Below are 19,578 nucleotides of genomic sequence, written 5' to 3' on the forward strand. Positions count from 1 at the left end.
TTGTATAAAATATGGTAAATGATTGAAGATGATGTGCTGGATATGAAAACAGATTAGTTAGAATGTTTTACAGTCACATATTTGCACATAAGAGAGAAAGAAATACATGATAATACCATGTAGTGAGTAATCTGGGTGTCTGTCCATGCTGTCTTGAATGATTTTTTCAGAAGGTTGAGATTTTCCTTGAACTTGTTCATATCACCTTGTGACCAGTCATCTTTGTCGCACATCAAAAATAGGATGTCTATTGATCGCCAAACCTCAGCCTTCGCGTAACGAGTAGTTGGTTCGTGGTCTTTGACTGCAATATGTAGCTTTTTCCAGCTCTGATACTCTACCTTGCTAACATAAGATGTGTTATATATTTTTCCATGTTTTGTTAGCTTTGGATATCTTATACCTTGGGGCTTAGATAAAAACCTCCGTGCCTTCACCCCACCGATGGATGGTTTGCATGGGGCATCCTTCTCAACAGTTGATCTCTTTTCATCCCGCTGGATTTTCACATTGCCACCATGAAGCCCCATATCCGACAGTACCATTTCAAAGCACTGCAGGGCTACTTGTCGTTCTGCGGAGTTCTTAATCTTCCAAGCAAACCCGATGTATAAGTAGACCAATTTCTCCACAATTCTACAAAGGGCATGCATTGTACAAATGTGGACATTCACAAGTGGTATTTTCAAAACCGGTCGAAAAGCAGGATCCTCAATGTGACGTGTTGGAGCTTTTCTCCAACACTTTGGGTCCATGACCTTTGCAGGCTCCATGCAGAACAAACACGGTGACTTTGCCATTGCACCCATTCCACAATTATACATGCACTTTAATGTTTTGAGGTCACCTGCAAGATGCCACTGAACTTGAAAGTCTCCCCTTCCATCTAGACGTAGTACCTCTCCCTGGTAAGTCTGTCGATCAATCACCTCCGGAATATTAGTTCGATGGAACACCCAATATAGAATCTCATGATCTTCTTTCTTTACCTGCAACACAAAATAAATGAGACTTAAGTAGATGTGAACATTTGAGCTTACCTGAGAATCTTGCTTACCTCAAACGCACCAAGCCACCATATGTTAGATTCTGATTGAACACTAAAATATAAAGGATCATCACTGGGACACTTTGAGAGGGCTCTATTCATTAAAGTAATAGTAACACTCTCTAGCTTTTTCTCTTTAACAAGCTCACACTCATCCAATTTTAACACAAAATGTAATACCCCACGTGACTCTTCAAATGTGATGTTGTAAAACTCCACCATTCTCTTCTGTAATATCCGCAGGTCCATAAAAATATTGTTGAACTCATCATATACCATGTTTGCTCCATGGACACTGTAAGTTGCTTTAATATGAAAGGGCTATCCAAGATAGTCTCCCTGTGCCTCGTTAAGTTGAAGCCTCTCTTTCCAAACACTTGAGGCTGATGGTAGAAGTTTGGATTTTATACCCTTCCTAACAAAGATGGATGAGACACACTTTTGGATAGCCGAATATCCTCTTTTGCTTACACCAAGTGAATCAAGTGTGCCTTGTATCTCTTTTGCAGGCACTGAGCTCTCTGAAATAAAGCGGTCCACTACATTTCGTTGTAGGACCTTAAACTTCTTGTCATGTACTATATCTGCTTCCAGGCTTCTACTTATAAGTGGCTTCAATCTCTTTCCTATATTGGCTTTGGGGTCAATGTTTTCCTTGTCAGGATAGATTGAATCTCTACATGAAGACAATGCATAAGTAAATAACAGAAAATTTGCTTCACTAACACTATTTAGGTACATGAAAACAATGCATAACAAGAAAAAACAAAAAGATTACTTAACTAAGACAATGTAGCCAACCAAGAAGCATCACCTTAATGCTCGGATTCTTTTCTTGAGACCTCCTGATGCAACCTGCAATGTTTCAAGATTGCGCAATTTCTTCTTTCGGATACGACCACCCAAGATGGTGTCCTTCATTTGATAACTTCGCACCTTTCCTTTCAGTTCTTGTACCTCTGTTTTATGTTGCAAAATGGTAACCTGATCTGTAGAATGTAAATGTGAAAGGCGAACAATCTCACATTGTTGAGCTTGGAGAATGCTCTTGTAAGTTTCAGCTTCTCTTGTAAGAGATTTACAATAACCCAGAAGGCCCTTTTCTCCATCACCAGCAAAGGTCAATAAGCTTGTAGGATTGACAAACGGTGGAGACGCATTAGTCATTGGATTCTTAGGGTAGAGAGAGCCTCTCGTCCAGATATCTATGTGTTTAGCTCCTTGAGCTCTGAGCGTGTCTATGGAAGCGGGAGGTATATGTGTGTTTGTTTTACTGCGCTTAATCAATGGTTGGTACTCAGTGTCCAAATCAATGTGAAGGTGATATTTGGCTCGTTCCTGGGTAACGTTTGTGCCATTTGAGGAGTGCGCCATTAGCCAAATGTGCAGGTTTAATGGAAAGTGAATAGCGGCTGCGCCTTCATCCCTCCATGTTAGCCTCATTCCCTCCATATTGACGAGGTTCATTCAATGCAACTGAAAAGAGGATTATCCCTCAATCACTACGAACGAATGTTCAGAAGAGTAAGGAATCTACTTAAAGTACACTTTTTGAACTTTTACTATGAAATACCCAGCTCTTTTATTCGCCATTTTTTTATAGAGAGAGAGTGCAAAAAATACATTTTCTTAGAAGGCCCTCCAAATGACCTCCGAACTGCACACGCTCTACCTCCCTCCACAAACACATTTACTCTCTCTCTCTCTCTCTCTCTCTCTCTCTCTCTCTCTCTCTCTCTCTCTCTCTCTCTCTCTCTCTCTCTCTCTCTCTCTCTCTCTCTCTCTCTCTCTGCAAAGCACCAACGATCCGGGTGTACACACGCTTCAACGGCACCGCGGCTGGCATCAGACGAGACGCCAAAGAGAAAAGGGAAAAGGTGGAGCGACACGGCACAATTGGCCAAGAGGGTTGTCCATTAATAGCTTCCAAACTCCATTACAATGCTCCTCTGATCTTCTCACTCTCTCTTTCACTTGATCTCTTACACGTACAGTGAAAAAAAACCAAGAGCTCCCTTGTTACAAAAGGTTTCTCCCCTTTATTGGGCTCGTTTTTGAGTTTTTTTGGCATTTTTCATGGTAGGCCGACATGTGGCACTCCCCTTGGGAGGCTCAGCTTGACGTTGAATAGCTTGGTGCTTGTCCCGAGGCTTCACACTTTACTCTACACATGAGCGCCCTCTAGGGAGCAACGACGGCGCCGTCGTTGCTCTTAGGGATTCACATTGCCCTCAAAAACGGTTGTGGCCGGATTTGGTCCACAGGAAACGGCCCCCTCACGGGCAGGTGGCAAAGTGACCTACGAGTTAACAGGCCGGCACGCGTGCGGGCGTGCCATGACACCGCCCCGCCTCGCTAGTCGCGGCCAAAACCGTCGGCAATTCCGCCCAACGCAGAGCCCCCATCGCCGCCATCGCTCAACACCATAGCCAAGAGCTCCAAGCTCTCCTCGCCACCTTCTATGCCAATGGGTGTGCACGGCCCAGCCTATAAAGCGCGCCCTCTAGGCCCTTCTCTGTGCACGTGGGGCTATGCCCCCCGACACGTGGCAGTCATGGGCCTCATGGCCCCTTAAGCGCACCAAAACATAAGTATTTAACCTTTTTTCTTCCCTTTTGCCTCTTTTCTGTAGGCTCCCATTCATTGCTCCCGGACCCGATGGCCAAGCCACAAAATGACGCCAGAACTTCACTGAGTTGGCTCTCGAGCAGTGCAAACCCCACTGCATTTCGACTTCTCTGAGCTAGCTATCTGAGGCCGCCAAAAACCGGGAAATGCATTTGCATGCCTCTCACTGCCAAATGATCCCAACTTCGTCTAGCAGTATCTGACTAACTGAATATCTGATTGATGTGCAATCGATTTGTGCTAACTCCATATGGTGCTCACTTCCACCAAGAATCTTGGCGAGGCCGAGAAACTGCCAAGTGGCACATCCCCCAATGTAGCGAAGTGGGCTCTGACCTGGCCCCCGAAAAATCCTCAACAGACCTTAACTTGCTAACCACAACTCTGATTCACAATCCGAGAAGAGATGCATGCTCCACAACTCGAGCACTACACACATATGCACTGACATCAACCTGGGCCACCTATCCCCAGCTGCCCTGTCCGTCGGGGATCTGCTACATACCCTTTCTTTAAACTGCAAAATCTAGAGCACCGGGGCTCCGTTTAACGAGCCGTCTGGACCGACTTCTAGAGCACACTGAGCACTACCTTACAGGACACTATTTGGTGAGTTGGTGCCAGGATGCACAATTGTGCCTATGGGTGAGAGGGACATAGCCATCCCAGTGTTGATGTTCACACATCCATACGGATGGGTAGTCTTGATGATGCAGTGAATGTAGATAGCGCATGGGAGGTGAGTACAACTAGGTTTACACAAATTTTGTCAGTATTTCGGCGTCTCATGTACTAGTTACTAGTATCGAGACCCAACCTAGCAGCTGTAGTGGGAGCATTTGCAGAAAGGATTGTTAATCTTATGATGAATGACACTAGCATGATGCATAGTGGAGTTTTGCAGACCGTATATAGTAGTTTGCGAGATTTACATGCAAGATCTAGTGTGGATACACACACTTGCCTATCCCTAGAGCCAATACAATTGCATGTAGAGTGATTGAACGAGCCCGCGTACGTTGAGGGAGTCTCTCACCTGTTTTCTTGTACATACTAGTAGTTTAGCTAGTAGGACCCACTTATCGGCACATTCTCCTTTAAGTGGGAGATTGTTAAGGTACTGGTGTAGGTGATGGGCACCCACCACTGACATTACCTTATTCTTCTGTACATATACAAAGAATAAGGTGTAGCTCATACTTGAGTCTTGCTCCACCCACACTGTTTACTCTCTCCTTCTCTCCTTCCCACACGCACACCACTGCATGCACGCATGCATCCGTGCATACACACTCTTCATCAATGGTGCACTAATATTTGAAAGGTACCTTAAATGCCTTCCATGGAATTTTACCTGTCCCATAAACCTACTCAAATGTTTCAAATGTTTAGGAATAGGATCGTTTTGAATAGCCTCCACCTTCTTTGGATCAAGGGAAACTCCTTCTTTTGATATAATCAACCCCAACCTTGTTCCTTTGGTAGCAGTAATGGCTGACTTGTAAGGGTTTGAAGACAATCTGAAATTTTGACCTCTCTCCAAACATTTTTGGAGAAGCTCTAGATGCTCTGATTTCTTGCCGTAGACACTGAAATCATCTAAAAAGACTCTCATAAATGATGTCAAGAATGGGTCAAATAGCTTAGCTGTAGTATTTGAAAATGAAGAAGGACCATCCTTCAAGCTAAAGCTCATCATTGTATAAACAAATGCACCCCATTCAATGAGGAAAGCAGTTTATACTGATCTTCAGTTGCCATTCTGATCTTGTACCCAAAAAAGCCATCCAAAAGACTATACTTTTCATGGCCAATAATTGTATCTAATAAGGTATCAATAAATGGTAATGGGAAGGGATCTGGAATAATAGCTACATTTGTCTTCCTATAGTCCACACAATTAATTTCCCATTCTTCTTGGATACTATGAAAACTAGTGACAACCAAGTTGCTTCATGAATGAGTTTAATCAATCCACCATGTAACAACTTATCAAGTGCCTCTTTGACCTGCTCACAATCAGGACCTTGTGTCCCTCTTTGGTACAATAATTGCACTTTATCAGGGATGAATTATAAGAAATTCCTTGACCTTGCCAAGTTGGTCTTAGAAAATTTTGATTAAATCTAAAGCTTCCTTTATTCTAATTTACTAGGAAATACTTGAATTACTTGCACCACTTCATTTTGTCCTTTATTTAGAGGAGTGGGCTTTCCCATATTCTTGGGGTTATACAAGCAAAGTGAAGTCTGGTGTCGTTCCCTTTCACAATATCATAGAAAAGTTTGTACTTGGGCTAAGGCCTTAAGTTGTTTTATCAACTATCCCTGTTCCACTCATTTGCCTTCTTGGACTTTCCCTTCTTCTGCTTTGTTGAGGAAGGTGATTTTCACCTCCTCTCCTTCCTTCTTCTAGTATTAGACTCTGAATGTGATCCATAACTCTTATCTGAGTCTGAATCAAAACTTTTACTTTTCTTCCTCCTCGTCAAGCCCAATCTCTTTTCCACCCTCACTGCTATTGTTACTAAGGTATCTAGCTCATTGGCTAAATCAACATTGGCCACAACTACCTTAATCTTTAACCTGAGGCCTTTAAGGAAATACCCAAACAGAGTGTCCCATGTAGGTCTATCTATCGTAACTAATCTTGCTATCATACTTCTAAATTGTTTGGCAAAATCTTCACCTAACATATCCCCCTTTTTCATCCTTTTTAGGTTTTTCAGAACATCATTAGGGAATTTTTCCGCTCAAAATCTAGACAAAAAAACATCCTTAAGGGCATCAAAGTTTGCAAAATGGGATGCACCATATTGGTTAAACCACTTCAGAGCCTTCCCCTCTAAGGTAGGAGAAAATTGAGCCAATTTTACTGCATCCCCATACATCTCTTCATACCCACAAGCCAGTCATCACGTCTCGAATTGGGCAATATGATAGTTAGGGTCCTCCTTGGGTTTCCCTTTAAACTTGGCTTCCTTAACCGTAGGGTTTGTGGGTTGTTGGACAGGGTTTCCTTGCATTGTTGTTACTCTTCTATGCCTTACACTTAAGGGGTTAAACTACAATCTTCTCTTTGCCTTGAAGATCATCAATGTTCCCTAAACAGCTTGGGGAGATAAAGGACTTACCACATTATGCTCTTTAGCAATTAGCATTCTCCAACGCATCTTGAACTGGTGGAATTAACTCCTTGGCTACTTGAGTAAGGGCTATCGGAATAACTTCTTGTTCTTGTTTGTCTTCAAATGTCTCCTCATATTCTCAATCCAATTTTATAATTTCTCTAGACTTCTCATGCTGAAATTGCTACGGTTGCAAACTCTTCTTTGTTGCCCGATCAAAATTCCCAAGAACATTTTCTTCCCTTGCGAATTGACTTTTTTGTATGGTAAAATACCATCATGATGTACTTGTTTCCTCAACTTTGTCAGACATATAGACCCAAATTCATTAGACCCATCTCTCAATTGCTAATTGAAATCAAGATTGGAACCCGCAAGATCGCCAAAGTGTATCATAATGAAAATTCCAGACACATGAACACATAAAACTCAATAACTACCATAACTGCTTATTCAGGGGATCTCAAACACCACAGACTCTGAATACTAAGTTTTTGAACATTACACACATCATACCCACAATCCCTCTCTTACAGAATCACAAAAACACTCTCTCATACTTAATACATGGTTATGAGGCATAAGACATGTTCCTTCAGTTAAACTACATCAATTTTGCATTTCAGGGATTTATACAAAAGCTTTCATTTAGAAACCTTTTCACGTCTCCTTACTTCCTAAGGTTCCTTTAGTCCTACATTATCTCCTAATTACACATAGCAAGCATAGGATGAGAATCGATGGCAAATAACAATGGGGCTATAGGGCATTCCTGCTGATAGATCTTTTGACTTCAAATGAGCCCACAATTCTAATATTGAATAGGAGCTCAAAATGGCTACTAGTGCCAAGGGTGTGAACAAACCAAGAAAACTATGGCCCAAAGCCCAACGATTTCATGACATCTTCTATGAAAGACCATATAATCCCATCATATGCTTTGTCCAATCAAGTTATAGAAGAATGCACTCTTTCTTGGTGAGGGTTTCCAACCATTGTTGCCAAGATGTTGTCATATATTCCCTTCCTCTGATAAATCCGTGATGATATGGGGAGATGGTTTTGTCTAAGAGGGTGGTGATACTGAGGGTGACAATTTTGGAAATGAGTTTATATGCCATGGACATCATAGAGATGGGGTGTTTCAGTTGAGAGAAGCAGACTTGCTTTGGGATAGGGCTTATGAGACCTCTCTTTGTGCTTGAGTCTAGAGCTCTGTTGACTAGTGCTTGCCCATTAGACATACACTTGATTGGGGACTTGAGACCATCCTAGAATTCTTTGAAAAGTTAATAGTCAGATCGTCCCATCCAAGGACTTCTCCTTGACTAAAGGTTGCAATAAAAGTGAGCATTCCTCTTCAGAGAAATCCTTCTCTAGTAGGTTGGCTTTTGATCAAGAGATCATCTTACTCACACTCATGAGTAGAGTTTCTTTGGCTTCATCCACTTCTTGAGAGAGGGACTCAAATTCGCCTATAATTCTCACATGATCAAGTATCATCTTAGCCATTTCATCTTGGTCTTGTAATGCATTCTCATCCACATCTGTGAGTGATTGGACAAGACAAGTCTTCGTAACTTTCATGGCCTTGATAAATGTGCTTGATTGGTGGTCTTTGGTTGAAGGTAGGTCTCCTTGAATAATATATTTCCCTCCTAGCCTCCTTGAGTTGATGTTTAGACAGGTCTACTTTAACTTCAAGCCACCTCTTGGGCTCTACTTTGGAGGCAGAGTACCCTGCCCTTTTTTTTGTGGTTAGCAAAGGTACTTCATCTTTAAGTTGCTTTAGATGCTCCTCATGGGACTTTTTCATTTTACGGCTTGATCTTTTGACCACTTCTTGAATACCTTGAAAAAAAGCTTTAGGGTTTGACAAACCAACATCTTAATTAAGATTTCTTAGAGATTTTCTAGTTAGGCTTCAAAAAAGTGGGTCTTCAAACAGGCGTTCCCCTAGCAACTTCTTAGACCCTTTGGGAAATTGTCCCTTCCCTTTGGCTTTTCTGAGTCTCATGTACAGAGCAAGTGATCTAATAGGATTTGTGTTGTCACCACCTTCATTCCAAGAAGCAATGGAATCTAGTTAGCTTGATAAGAATAGTAGAATCTATTAGGATGATGTATGTAACACCCAACGTGCTATTTGACCAACCTCCAACATTTCCATCATTTCTCACAAAGGCTCATCCATTTTTTTTTCCAATCTTGTCAGCAGACTTGAGGAGCCTGCTCTATCCTTTCTCTTCTCCACCATATTGAATTCTCCTAGCAAGAGCCACTCCCCTTCAATAGGGGTATCTCTAAGGTGCATCCACAATTTGGCTCTTTCCTTAGCATTGTAGGGGACATATATGTTTATTATGGTGATTGACTAATCACACCCACTTGACTCTCACTCTTAGGGCTCTACTAGAGTGATGATTAAAGACCGGCTTTGGCTCCAGGTCCCTATCCACAATAGAGAGAATTCCATTGTACTTGTTAGCTCCCTCTTCATAGAACACCAGCTTCTTCCCCAATGCTTGCTTTCTTTTTCTGCAAGAATCCAAGTGATGCTCTTGGATGGCCTAGCAATAAACTTCCCTATCCTTCCTAACTTCCTCCCAAAGGAGGAGGGAATTCTTCTTCTAGGTTTTTTACCCCTTCACATTCTAGGATTGGATAGCAAGATATTCCATCATTGGGAGAGAGGTACAAACTCTTCCACCTTGAGGAACTCTTCCTCAATGTTCTCTTTCCTATTTTCCTTCTTCATTGGTGCCTTCCCAGCTTCAACCTGGGATTTGGCCAACCTAGTTGTCATAAGGTTCTCATGGTCCATATCCCATAGCACATCAAAGAGGGGCTTTGGATTTATATGGGGGAGCTCTTTTTGATTCCCAATTGCCCTAGATTGGGATTTGAAGCGCTTGAATGATATGTTTGAGATGTACTGCCATGCTTTGTCCTTCTTCCTAAAGGTGTCTAATAGCACAATCTTTTAAACCACCGAGGTTTTCATTTTCTATTGGGTGGCGGACGATATCCAGTGGCAAATTTTCCACTGCCATGCTGGGCTTTTGAAGAATTTTCTAAATTCTCATGTGATTTCATGATATCATTAAGTTCCTTGTCCTTCCCTAAATGTCCGATGTTCTTATGTGGTGAAATCCCGTTTTTTGTACCTTCCTATGGTTCTACATGCATGTCTCTTTCCCCATCCATAGGGCTCTCTATTTTGACCAGAGCATCCGGGAAAGACCTTGCAAAGTGCCCAAATTTGTTACACCTAAAGCATGCACCCAAGAAAATTCCAAAGTTTAGAGGGATGACCTTCAAGTCAAATCCCACATTCACTACCAGATTCTTGGACTTGGGATTTCCGAAATCCCATTGGATATAGACCTTGTTAGCTGTAGTATTTAATGCTCAGTTAGAGTGAAGCTAACAAGTCTTCAAGCTATTCCTCAACCACATTGAAAGGTTGATGAACTAAACCCAGACCAAGAAGATATTCTTCAAAGCAGCAGTGGACTCAAATAATGGGTCCCAAGGAAGCACACATATTGGCGTCTGCTTGAAAAATAGCAAGCTTTTGGCTAAGATTTTTGCCATCACTGCCAAATCATTGAATTGGATTGAGAGGAAGCCTTTTTCAAGAAACTAGGCAAACACCAATGGTCCACTCTGATTAAGGACATTTGGGCTATAGAGCCAATTGATAAGTTCATCTCTAGCAGGCACCCTCCCCATAAACCCAAAACCAAGGTGGAGCTAGCTACCTCGGCAAGTTGTTTCCTAACTATGGAAAGAGGGTCATCCATGATAATAGCATCTTCGAATTCTAATCTTTGTGGGAGCGTCTTTGTTGCCCTTGACAACTTCCATGGCACCGATAGGTGAGGCTGATTCCTCAATGAACCTCTTGTTGAGAGACAATGGGATCAAGATAAGCTCTTTCTCTATCTACGCCTTGCGCATTTTGAGTTCCTCCTTCAACCTTGCAATGCCACTATGATCTCACACACTTTGTCAGCTATCCACATTGCTATGAAGTGGTTTCTTCCAAGCCACTTTCCACGTGTCCGATTTGTTGTTCCTTGGTTGGCTCCTAAGCCCCCAAGACCGCTTTTGCATAAGCTGGCTTGGTCGTGTTTTCCATGGATCTCACATAATCCCCAAGATGCAATGGGAATAGGTTGCAATTCTAACCACGAAAAGGGCACAATGAGCTAAGGGGATGGAGGAGATGGCACTGAGAGCACCATTGGCCGGGGCTATAGGATGTTAGCGGGTACGGCACGACGGACGATGCAGCATAGCGAGAACACAGACTAACAAACTGTTAATCCGAGGACGTAGCTAGCCCGACTAGGGCATGGAGGCAATCTCTCGGTTGTCAACCCTGAGCTAGACACGAACAAGACACTACAGTCACTAATCCTACCACAAAACTACCATGAAGCAAAGAAACAGACAACGCATCTTACGAAACACTACAAGCTCGAAACAGTCTCAAATCATATCAGAATGACTCGAAATCGGAGGGCAAGACTCACAAGGACATATCCTATATGGCCAAACACCTAAACCCTAAAAACCATAACTGTAAGATCTCTAATCGCTGTCGCGATAGACTCAAAATAGCAATTTCCAAAGTGTCCGAAACTGATCTACAAAGACATCAACACGAAGAGCTTCTCGCCCTGATTCTAACGACTACTCGATCATTCAAAACGGATGTCGTTTGAGGTACTTATGTCCAAATATAGCTCGTAGCAGGCGGGCTCGCGATGTTGTCCTCGGCTTGCATTGCTTGTGTCAACGCGGAGAGCTCCTCGATGCTAACACGCTCTTACTCTCATATCTGCAATGTGATTAGTGTGCGCGACGGTGTGTGTGTGTGAAGCTCACTACTGTGTGCTACAGAACCCACGACTGTATATTAATTGAGATAACGTAATGTGTTTTTTTACAAATGCTTAGGTTTCAGCTTATATACAGAGCCTTCAAACCTAATGTCCGGCCAGATGACCTGAATTGTCCCTAGGCTTCTGTAGAGCTTAATTACAAGAAACTGAGTTGGCTTTACTCATGATACAAGCATCTGCGACCAAAATACAAGTGCCGATTTAAAATATGAGGTTCCCGTAAACATTACAAAAGTGGCCGTAATGGCTCAAAATAATAATAACGGGATATTCAATGATGTCCATGAACTCGTATCTTCATGTTGCAGCATCCATCTTCATCTTCATTACTTCATCACCTTCTTCATGTGGAATCTTTACGTAATCTTAATGGAATCTTTGTTGAAAGGGCGTCCTTTCAACACTCTCCCCCTCCAAATTCTTGTCGTCCCCGACAAGACCCTATGTATTTGCTGGCCTTGATGAGTTCTTGATGTCTTGGTGTTGGTTGAAGTTGTTGTGGCAGCCTCTTCTGCAGTTGGTTGCTTTGCGTGATATTAAAGCTGCCTTGAAGTTGTACCTGTAGTGTATCTAAAGCCTGGAACTCTCCCTCTTCGATTGGTTGTTGTATCTTGAATTGCATGAGGTTGTATCGACTTGTTGGTGCAGCAGGTCGTTGTCATTGTAGCTCTAGTTTGCTTTTCTTGTGGTTGTTATCTGGCAGTCGTACCTGTAAGTTGACTTGAAGCTTTGTCAAGCTGTTTTTTGGCCTCTCCCTTTTGATTTGTCAGTAGATTTGCAATTAGTAGTGTGGGGATATCTTGGTTCTTCTTGTTTTTGTTGTTATAAAAAATAAAAGAGTAAAAGTAAAATGTAGCGTATATACAAAATGAAGGTCTTGGATACCTGGATAAGACTAAAGGGAAAACCCAGTGGGAAAAAATGTCTTTAGTCATAATTAAATGCGAGGCTATATGTACTTAGGTTCTTATGTTATAGAGTTATGCTGAGTTAAAGTACATATGGCTATATGGCTACTAGTACGGGCTTGATATACATGGATAAGTGTTAGTAGCTTGAAGTCAGAGTCATTGTTGTTGAGCAAAGGCTTATAAAACCTGTTTTCGCTTGGTCATCGTCATTTGTTTGTGTAAGTGCATGGGTGGAATAAAAAAGAGTGCCTAATGCATATGTCCAATGATGGGACATCTATATGCTTGCACAGAGTTATGCATGTTAAACAAGATGCGGTGCGAGAGAAGAGTATTGATGGGTTCTTCATGGATTTAGTGTAGCGAGCAACACATATAGCATGAGTGCTTCAAAAGCTTTCACTACTCACAAGAAGGGATTTTGCTGTCGAGGTTTCTCCACTCTTCCTCACTGTGTCAAGTGCCTGAGTGTTTTTGTTTTTGTTTTTGTTTGGACTACTCCACCTTATATATTATATGGACTTTGACTCTTATGCTCACCTCTTCCAGCATGAGCGACATGACTTTATGTATGCTCAACTCTCCAGATTGAGCTTATACCTATTAGCTAGACTCATAGACCACATAAAAATATTAACTTGAAGCTTGGGTCTGACACTTCGCTTATTTAGTGGCTCAGTTGCCCGACTCTAGACTCTTATGCCATGTAAGTTTAATGGCGACTTGGGTTTACCTGATCGCGGCCTGAAATCCAATCCCATATGCTTTTGATGTTTAGGCCTTTCTCGTTAGTTTTTGTTTGAGATGCCATGTTGTCCAATACATTGGCATATATCTGCTCTTCATTCCTTGGTAGCAAATTGTGGTCGCTTGATGAGACAGATATTGATGTTGAAGCAATGGTTCATGAAGTCTTCTTCTTCCAAACAGTGTTATTCAAAACTGTGACCTCAGAATTTACCGTTGCTTTCTTATTGTTGTTAAGAGGCTGTAAAGGAGTTGTGTATCTTTCTTGTTGTTGAGCCTCAATCGTGGATTTTGGAACCCACATTGTTCTTGGGCATGGTGTGATGTCCTTTGCCACTTGCCTTGTTTCTTCTTTGACTTGATGGTACCTTGTCTTTAATTTCCAAATATGGCTGTTACTTTTGTAAAGTCCTTGCTCTTGTAGTAATTGACGAGGGATCCATCTATAGGTTGTAGTACTCTTGGGTGTAGCGGGTGTCTGCTCTTCATTTCTTGATGTTTCTTGCTTTTCCTGGGTGATTCCTTGATAAGCTACTACCTTAGGTAACCAGATTTGAAAGTTACCCTCATAGAATCCTTGTGCTTCGAGTAACTCGACTGGAATGAATCTTTGGACTTGCTTGGAGGTGATCTTCACTTGACTTTGTTGGGTAGTCTGGTAGAATTTTGATTTCATTACCCAGACTTGTCGTATGGTTTGTCTAGTGGAAGACCTTCTCTTTTTCTTTTTGTACCTGTCCTTTCTCTTCGAATTATGTGATTGACGTTGACGGCTTTGTTGATTCCTGACTGAGTAGTTGTCATGGGATGGATATCGCCAAACTGTTATCTTGGGCTTATTGACCCAAACATCTGAATTTCCTTTCTTGTAGCCTTGTGCAATAATTGACTTGCTTGATGTGATCCATCCTGTTACCTTTGCTTGTTGACGTTGTTCCTGTGATTGTATCCAAATTGGATCATCAACTTTAATATGTGCCTTGGATACTAGCACTTGGTTGACCTGTTTTGACTTCCTTTGGAGACGTTCGGGTGATGGAAACTTTGGTTGATAGACTTTTTGCTTGGGTTTCCATTGTTTTGTTGATGGTTTGGCTTTTGATGTAGAGGCTTTGTCTTGCACTTGCATTGGCTGGGCTAGAGACTGTGGGCTTACTTTAGCTTTGCCTGTTGTAGGCTTGACCTCTGTTGCCACTTGATAGCTTGTCGTGATGACCATTGTTGAAGATTCAGGCTCGTCTTCAAAGACTTGTGCCCATGGCTTGGACAAAATCAAGTGTGTTCCCATTTTTCGAGAATCTACCACCAAGAATTTTTCTTTGACATTCTATGAGTGTAGTTGGAGAGTAGCTTCTGCAATCCCCATACTTATAACATCCACTTCAAGTGAGAGATTTACCTTTATCTGAATATCATAAAGCGTTGGCTTACCTAGAAGTAACCACATGCCATATGACATGACATTAGTCGTGGAATTTGTATCAATTTCTGCCATAAAATTAATCTTGACTCCGTCTTGTGCACTTAGCAAAAAGTTGATCTTCTTTGGTACTAGATTGCCTGTGTTCTCTTGAGTGACTTGAGCAATCTTTGGCCTGGACTCCTTCTCGTCTTCTTCTTCATTGTTCACACTTGTGAGTTCATCTGTGTGTTCTAGCTCCTGCTTGACCACCATTTCCTCTGATATGTCTTTTGGAGAGATAAAATCAGCATTTGGTTCTTGTAGAGTCATAGGCTCTTCTTCCTCAACTTCATCTGTTGAAATGTCACCAATAGTGTCTGAACTTCCTGTCACTTGCTGCACCTCTTCTTTGATTGATTCCAAGTCTTCATATTGCACGTTTGTAGGCGCTGGACCTAAAGCATCTTCTTTGGATCTTAGCCCTTCTTCCTACGACTTTGCTTCGTTGACTTGTTGCTCCTCCTTTGTACTATGTATTGGAGTTGGACAGTTTGTAATCAAGTGTGTTATCACACACTGATCGCAAAGAGCACCTTTTTCTATATGACTAGTATTTCGGCTAGGTATCTGGTTTTATGCTATCCCCAAAGCTGATAACCCTGTTTCTAACTCATACTTAGATTCTTCATCTGTCTCACACATAACCCTTAGCATATAGTAGGGGAATATGTCATACACATTCTCATCGCAAAATTTTTGTTGGTGTGGTCTCATTAACACAGACATCCAAAGTAGCCAATATCTGAGTCCACTCTAGCGGTTCTAACGCCTCTTCCGGAAAAGGTTCTCTTATGTAAGCATCATCTTCTAAGACCCTCTCTAAGGCATTCTCATTTCTCTCAAAGTCACTACACTCGGATGCTCCAGACATCTAGATTTCTTTCTTTTTGCCCATCCACGGATGGTCTGTTGATACACTTTGTGTTGCAGAATCAAAATCTTCCACGGGCGTTCTAGTTACATCTTGGTAACTATGATTTCTCATATTTACACGTGTTGTGGTTTCAGCATGGCTCAAGTATAGATAATCATAAGCCCAATCTTGTACCATCTTGAGTTGCCTCATGAATGGTCTTCAAGGATGATTTCATAGTTATTTTTCTTGCCAAAGTCAACTATGGCAAAAGTATGCGCATACTCTATACCACAAGAAGACACCACTATCGCTTCTAGCAATCCCATGGGTCTTTCCACATGCCCATCCGCTAACTTTAGTTTTATTCTAGTTGTTCTAAAGGCGGGTCTATCCCATTTCTCCCATATTCGTTTTGTTGCTATGGCAATTCCTGCTCCATTGTCAAGTATAGCTTTCATTTCAATCCCATTGTAGTTGACAGGCAAAGTGGCATTACCATCTTCTCCTTCACAGTACTATCCTACTTTGTTTAGAGTTACTGGTCTTACATTTGATCTAGGCTTCTCGATCTCATCCAGCTCTTTTTCCAGGAACCTTAACGGGCTTTTGATCCCAATTTTTTCCAAGCATTTTCCTATATCCGTCCACATACTTGGCCTGATTTTCAAAAGTTCTACCAATGTAATTGTGCACTTCACTGGCATTGATAGCAAGTCAGTCAAAATTTTTGTGTCCAATTCTTTTGTCCCCCCTAGCCTCTGTGATGGAACTCTCACAATCTCAGACTTTGCCTCAAAATCTCCCATGTACTGTGGCAAAGTTCTTAATGATGCAGGTCTACTGTCTTCATAGGCTATCGATCCTACATCACCATAATATGACCTCACATCAACACTCATTTGTGGTCTATCTAATGTGATTTCAGGAAATGGTGGTGGTCCAGCATCCTCTTCTCTTTTTTGAGCATCTCGGACAGCCTTCCATAACTCCTCTGGCCACTGCTCCTCAACTATAGGAACATAGGGTGGGAAATCCCTCATTGATTCATCTGTTGTATTTTGGACTACCCTCGAGTCTCGCGACCTTGGCAGTGGTTCTTCCCTATGATCCACTTCTTCTCTAGGCAATTCGTCTACTTTAATGCTCTCATCTTTGTGCACTAGGGTGACTATCCTATCCTTCAATTTTCGTGGAGGTGGTTCTAGCAATGCTTGAGCAGTTATAATACCCAAGAGTGCTAGTTCAGGAGGATCTGTCCTAGTGGACAAAGTGAATGAGCCTTTAGACGCGATTTTACAGGCTTATGAGGCTAGATTGGCAAATAGACAGACCTTAGAACAAAGATGGATGACCCATCCTTATCCTGAACTCGAGAAGCAGAGGCTAGAAATGTGTAATCAGCTCATTCCTTGATAGCACCTTTCCAAGCTATGCCATAGAGGTTTCTGAAAAATTCAGTTTCTATCACTGGGTTCTTGTCTATCATGATAGACTCACCAAGTATGCCAAAATGACATTTTTTTCAAATTTTCTCTTCACAGATGCGTTCCCTACCCTTTGTAGATCATGTATACCAAGTTTCACAAGGTTTGGAAATTTGGTCAAGTCCCTTTACCCAATTTGTCTCTGAAGTATGACTCAAACACCAGACAAGTGCTTTGGTGGTCTTCTTGATGTCTAATTTCAAATTTGAAATGATGGTTAAGGTCTAGGTGAGGAGTGGATTCAAGCTATCTAGTCACAATTTCCAAAAACTGTCCCACTCAAAATGTCACGAGTCTATCGCGATAGGCACAACAGATTGTGCAAGAAAAGTCAACTCAAAATTGTGACTTCACTTTTAGATTCCCCTTACTCTCTTGTGTCTATCCCTCAAATTTCATGCAATTTAGACAGTTGGTTTGTGTTTTGGGCCATTTTTAGTGTTTTTGTCAGAAGCTAAATCTCTATCTGAGCTTTAGATTCACTTCTAGTGATCCAAACACCTTGAAATATTGTGTGTATGCTATGTAGGCTCTACTTAAGCTATCCCTATGGGGGATTTTCAAAATAAGGTCCACAACTAAATATCCCCAACCTATCGTGATAGGCTCATAAAGTTTCCCAGTTTTGGTCTTTTTGCAAAGTTCTCTTCACAACTAGTTTCCTTATCCTCTGTATAGTGAATACACAAAGTTGTGCAATGTTTGGGCTATTGGTCAAGGTCTTTTTACCACTGTGTCTCTGAACTTAGACTCTAAACACCAGACTTGAGGTTTGGTGGTCAATTAGGTGTCCAAGTACACTCAACTTTTGGGAGCAGCTTTGTATTGATGTGTTTTACCTGTGGTATGAGGGGTTTTTCCTGATTGTGAGTCTATCTCCAATTCATCAGTCTATTGCGATAGACTAGGCAGAGAGCCACTGGAAAGTATTTTTTTCTCTGTTTTTGGAGAGTTTGGTTCCCAATGCCCTTAGAAGCTTATCCCCAAAGTTTCATTCAATTTGGACTTCTTTTCCTTTGGATTCAAGTATTTCACAGTTCACTTCCTTACACTCTGCAAAAGCAAACTCCCACTTAGATGCACAAGCACTGATGCAAATGCTTTGAAATTTCACGTACAAGCTCTAGAGCATATGCAAAACAAGGTCTTGAGGTCAAACTTTTTTGAAAATTGTAGATTTGGTTTCAGATTTTTGTTTTTTGGGTTTTTTAGAGTTATTTTTTTTTGGATTGGACCAAATCTGTGTTTTCCCCCTACCTTAAGGTCTCCAATGCAAAAACAAGCACTCAAATCGGCTTTCAAACGACCATTTTAGAGCACTTTTACCATAATCAGCACAATTCCGCCTTTTGTGTTTTCAAGCACATTTTCATGTCAAAATTGCTCTAGATCCACATCAGATGTCCTACACTACCTAAAGTCCTACTTTGGATGGTTGTTTTTGCTTTCTGGCAAAGCAAACAGCCTCTGCTTACCTTTTGCGTTTTTCTTTGCGGTTTTTCTCTTTCAAGTTCTTCACAACCATAAGTCACAACCAAACACACAAACCATAAAACCTAATCTAAACACACAACAAAATAATATAACCACACCTCAACCTCATGGTGGACCACCTCGGCGAGACGCAGGCTCCCTCGCTATCCCTCAATCAAGAGATCCGCTCTCTGATTTCCCCCTAAGAAGGCAAATGGTGACAACACTCTAGAAAACTCTAGAGAACCGCTATACTATCAAACACGAGTGATGCGGTCTACGCTAGTTTAGGCGCTTCGTCCCCGATAGCGGCGCCAATGTTAGCGGGTACGCCGCGACGGACGATGGAGCACAGCGAGAACACAGACCAACAAACTGTCAATCCGAGGACGTAGTTGACCCAACTAGGGCATGGAGGCAATCTCTGGGTTGTCAACCCTGAGCTAGACACGAACAACACTCTACAGTCACTAATCCTACCACAACACTACCATGAAGCAAAGAAGCAGACAATGCATCCTACGAAACACTACAAGCTCGAAACAGTCTCAAATTATATCAAAATGACTCGAAATCGGAGGGCAAGACTCACAAGGACATATACTATATGGCCAAACACCTAAACCCTAAAAACCGTAACTGTAAGATCTCTAATCGCTGTCGCGATAGACTCAAAACAGCAATTTCCAAAGTGTTTGAAACTGATCTACAAAGACATCAACACGAAGAGCTTCTCGCCCTCATTCTAACAACTACTTGATCATTCAAAACGGATGTTGCTTGAGCTACTTACGACCAAATATAGCTCGTAGCAGGCGGGCTCACGATGTGGTGCTCGGCTTGCATTGCTTGTGTCGACGCGGCCTACTCTCATATCTGCAATGTGATTAGTGTGCGCGACGGTGTGTATGCGTGAAGCTCACTAATGT

Source organism: Adiantum capillus-veneris, chromosome 9, assembly GCF_014529385.1.
Source record: "Adiantum capillus-veneris isolate H3 chromosome 9, ASM1452938v2, whole genome shotgun sequence".
Classification (NCBI taxonomy): Eukaryota; Viridiplantae; Streptophyta; class Polypodiopsida; order Polypodiales; family Pteridaceae; genus Adiantum; species Adiantum capillus-veneris.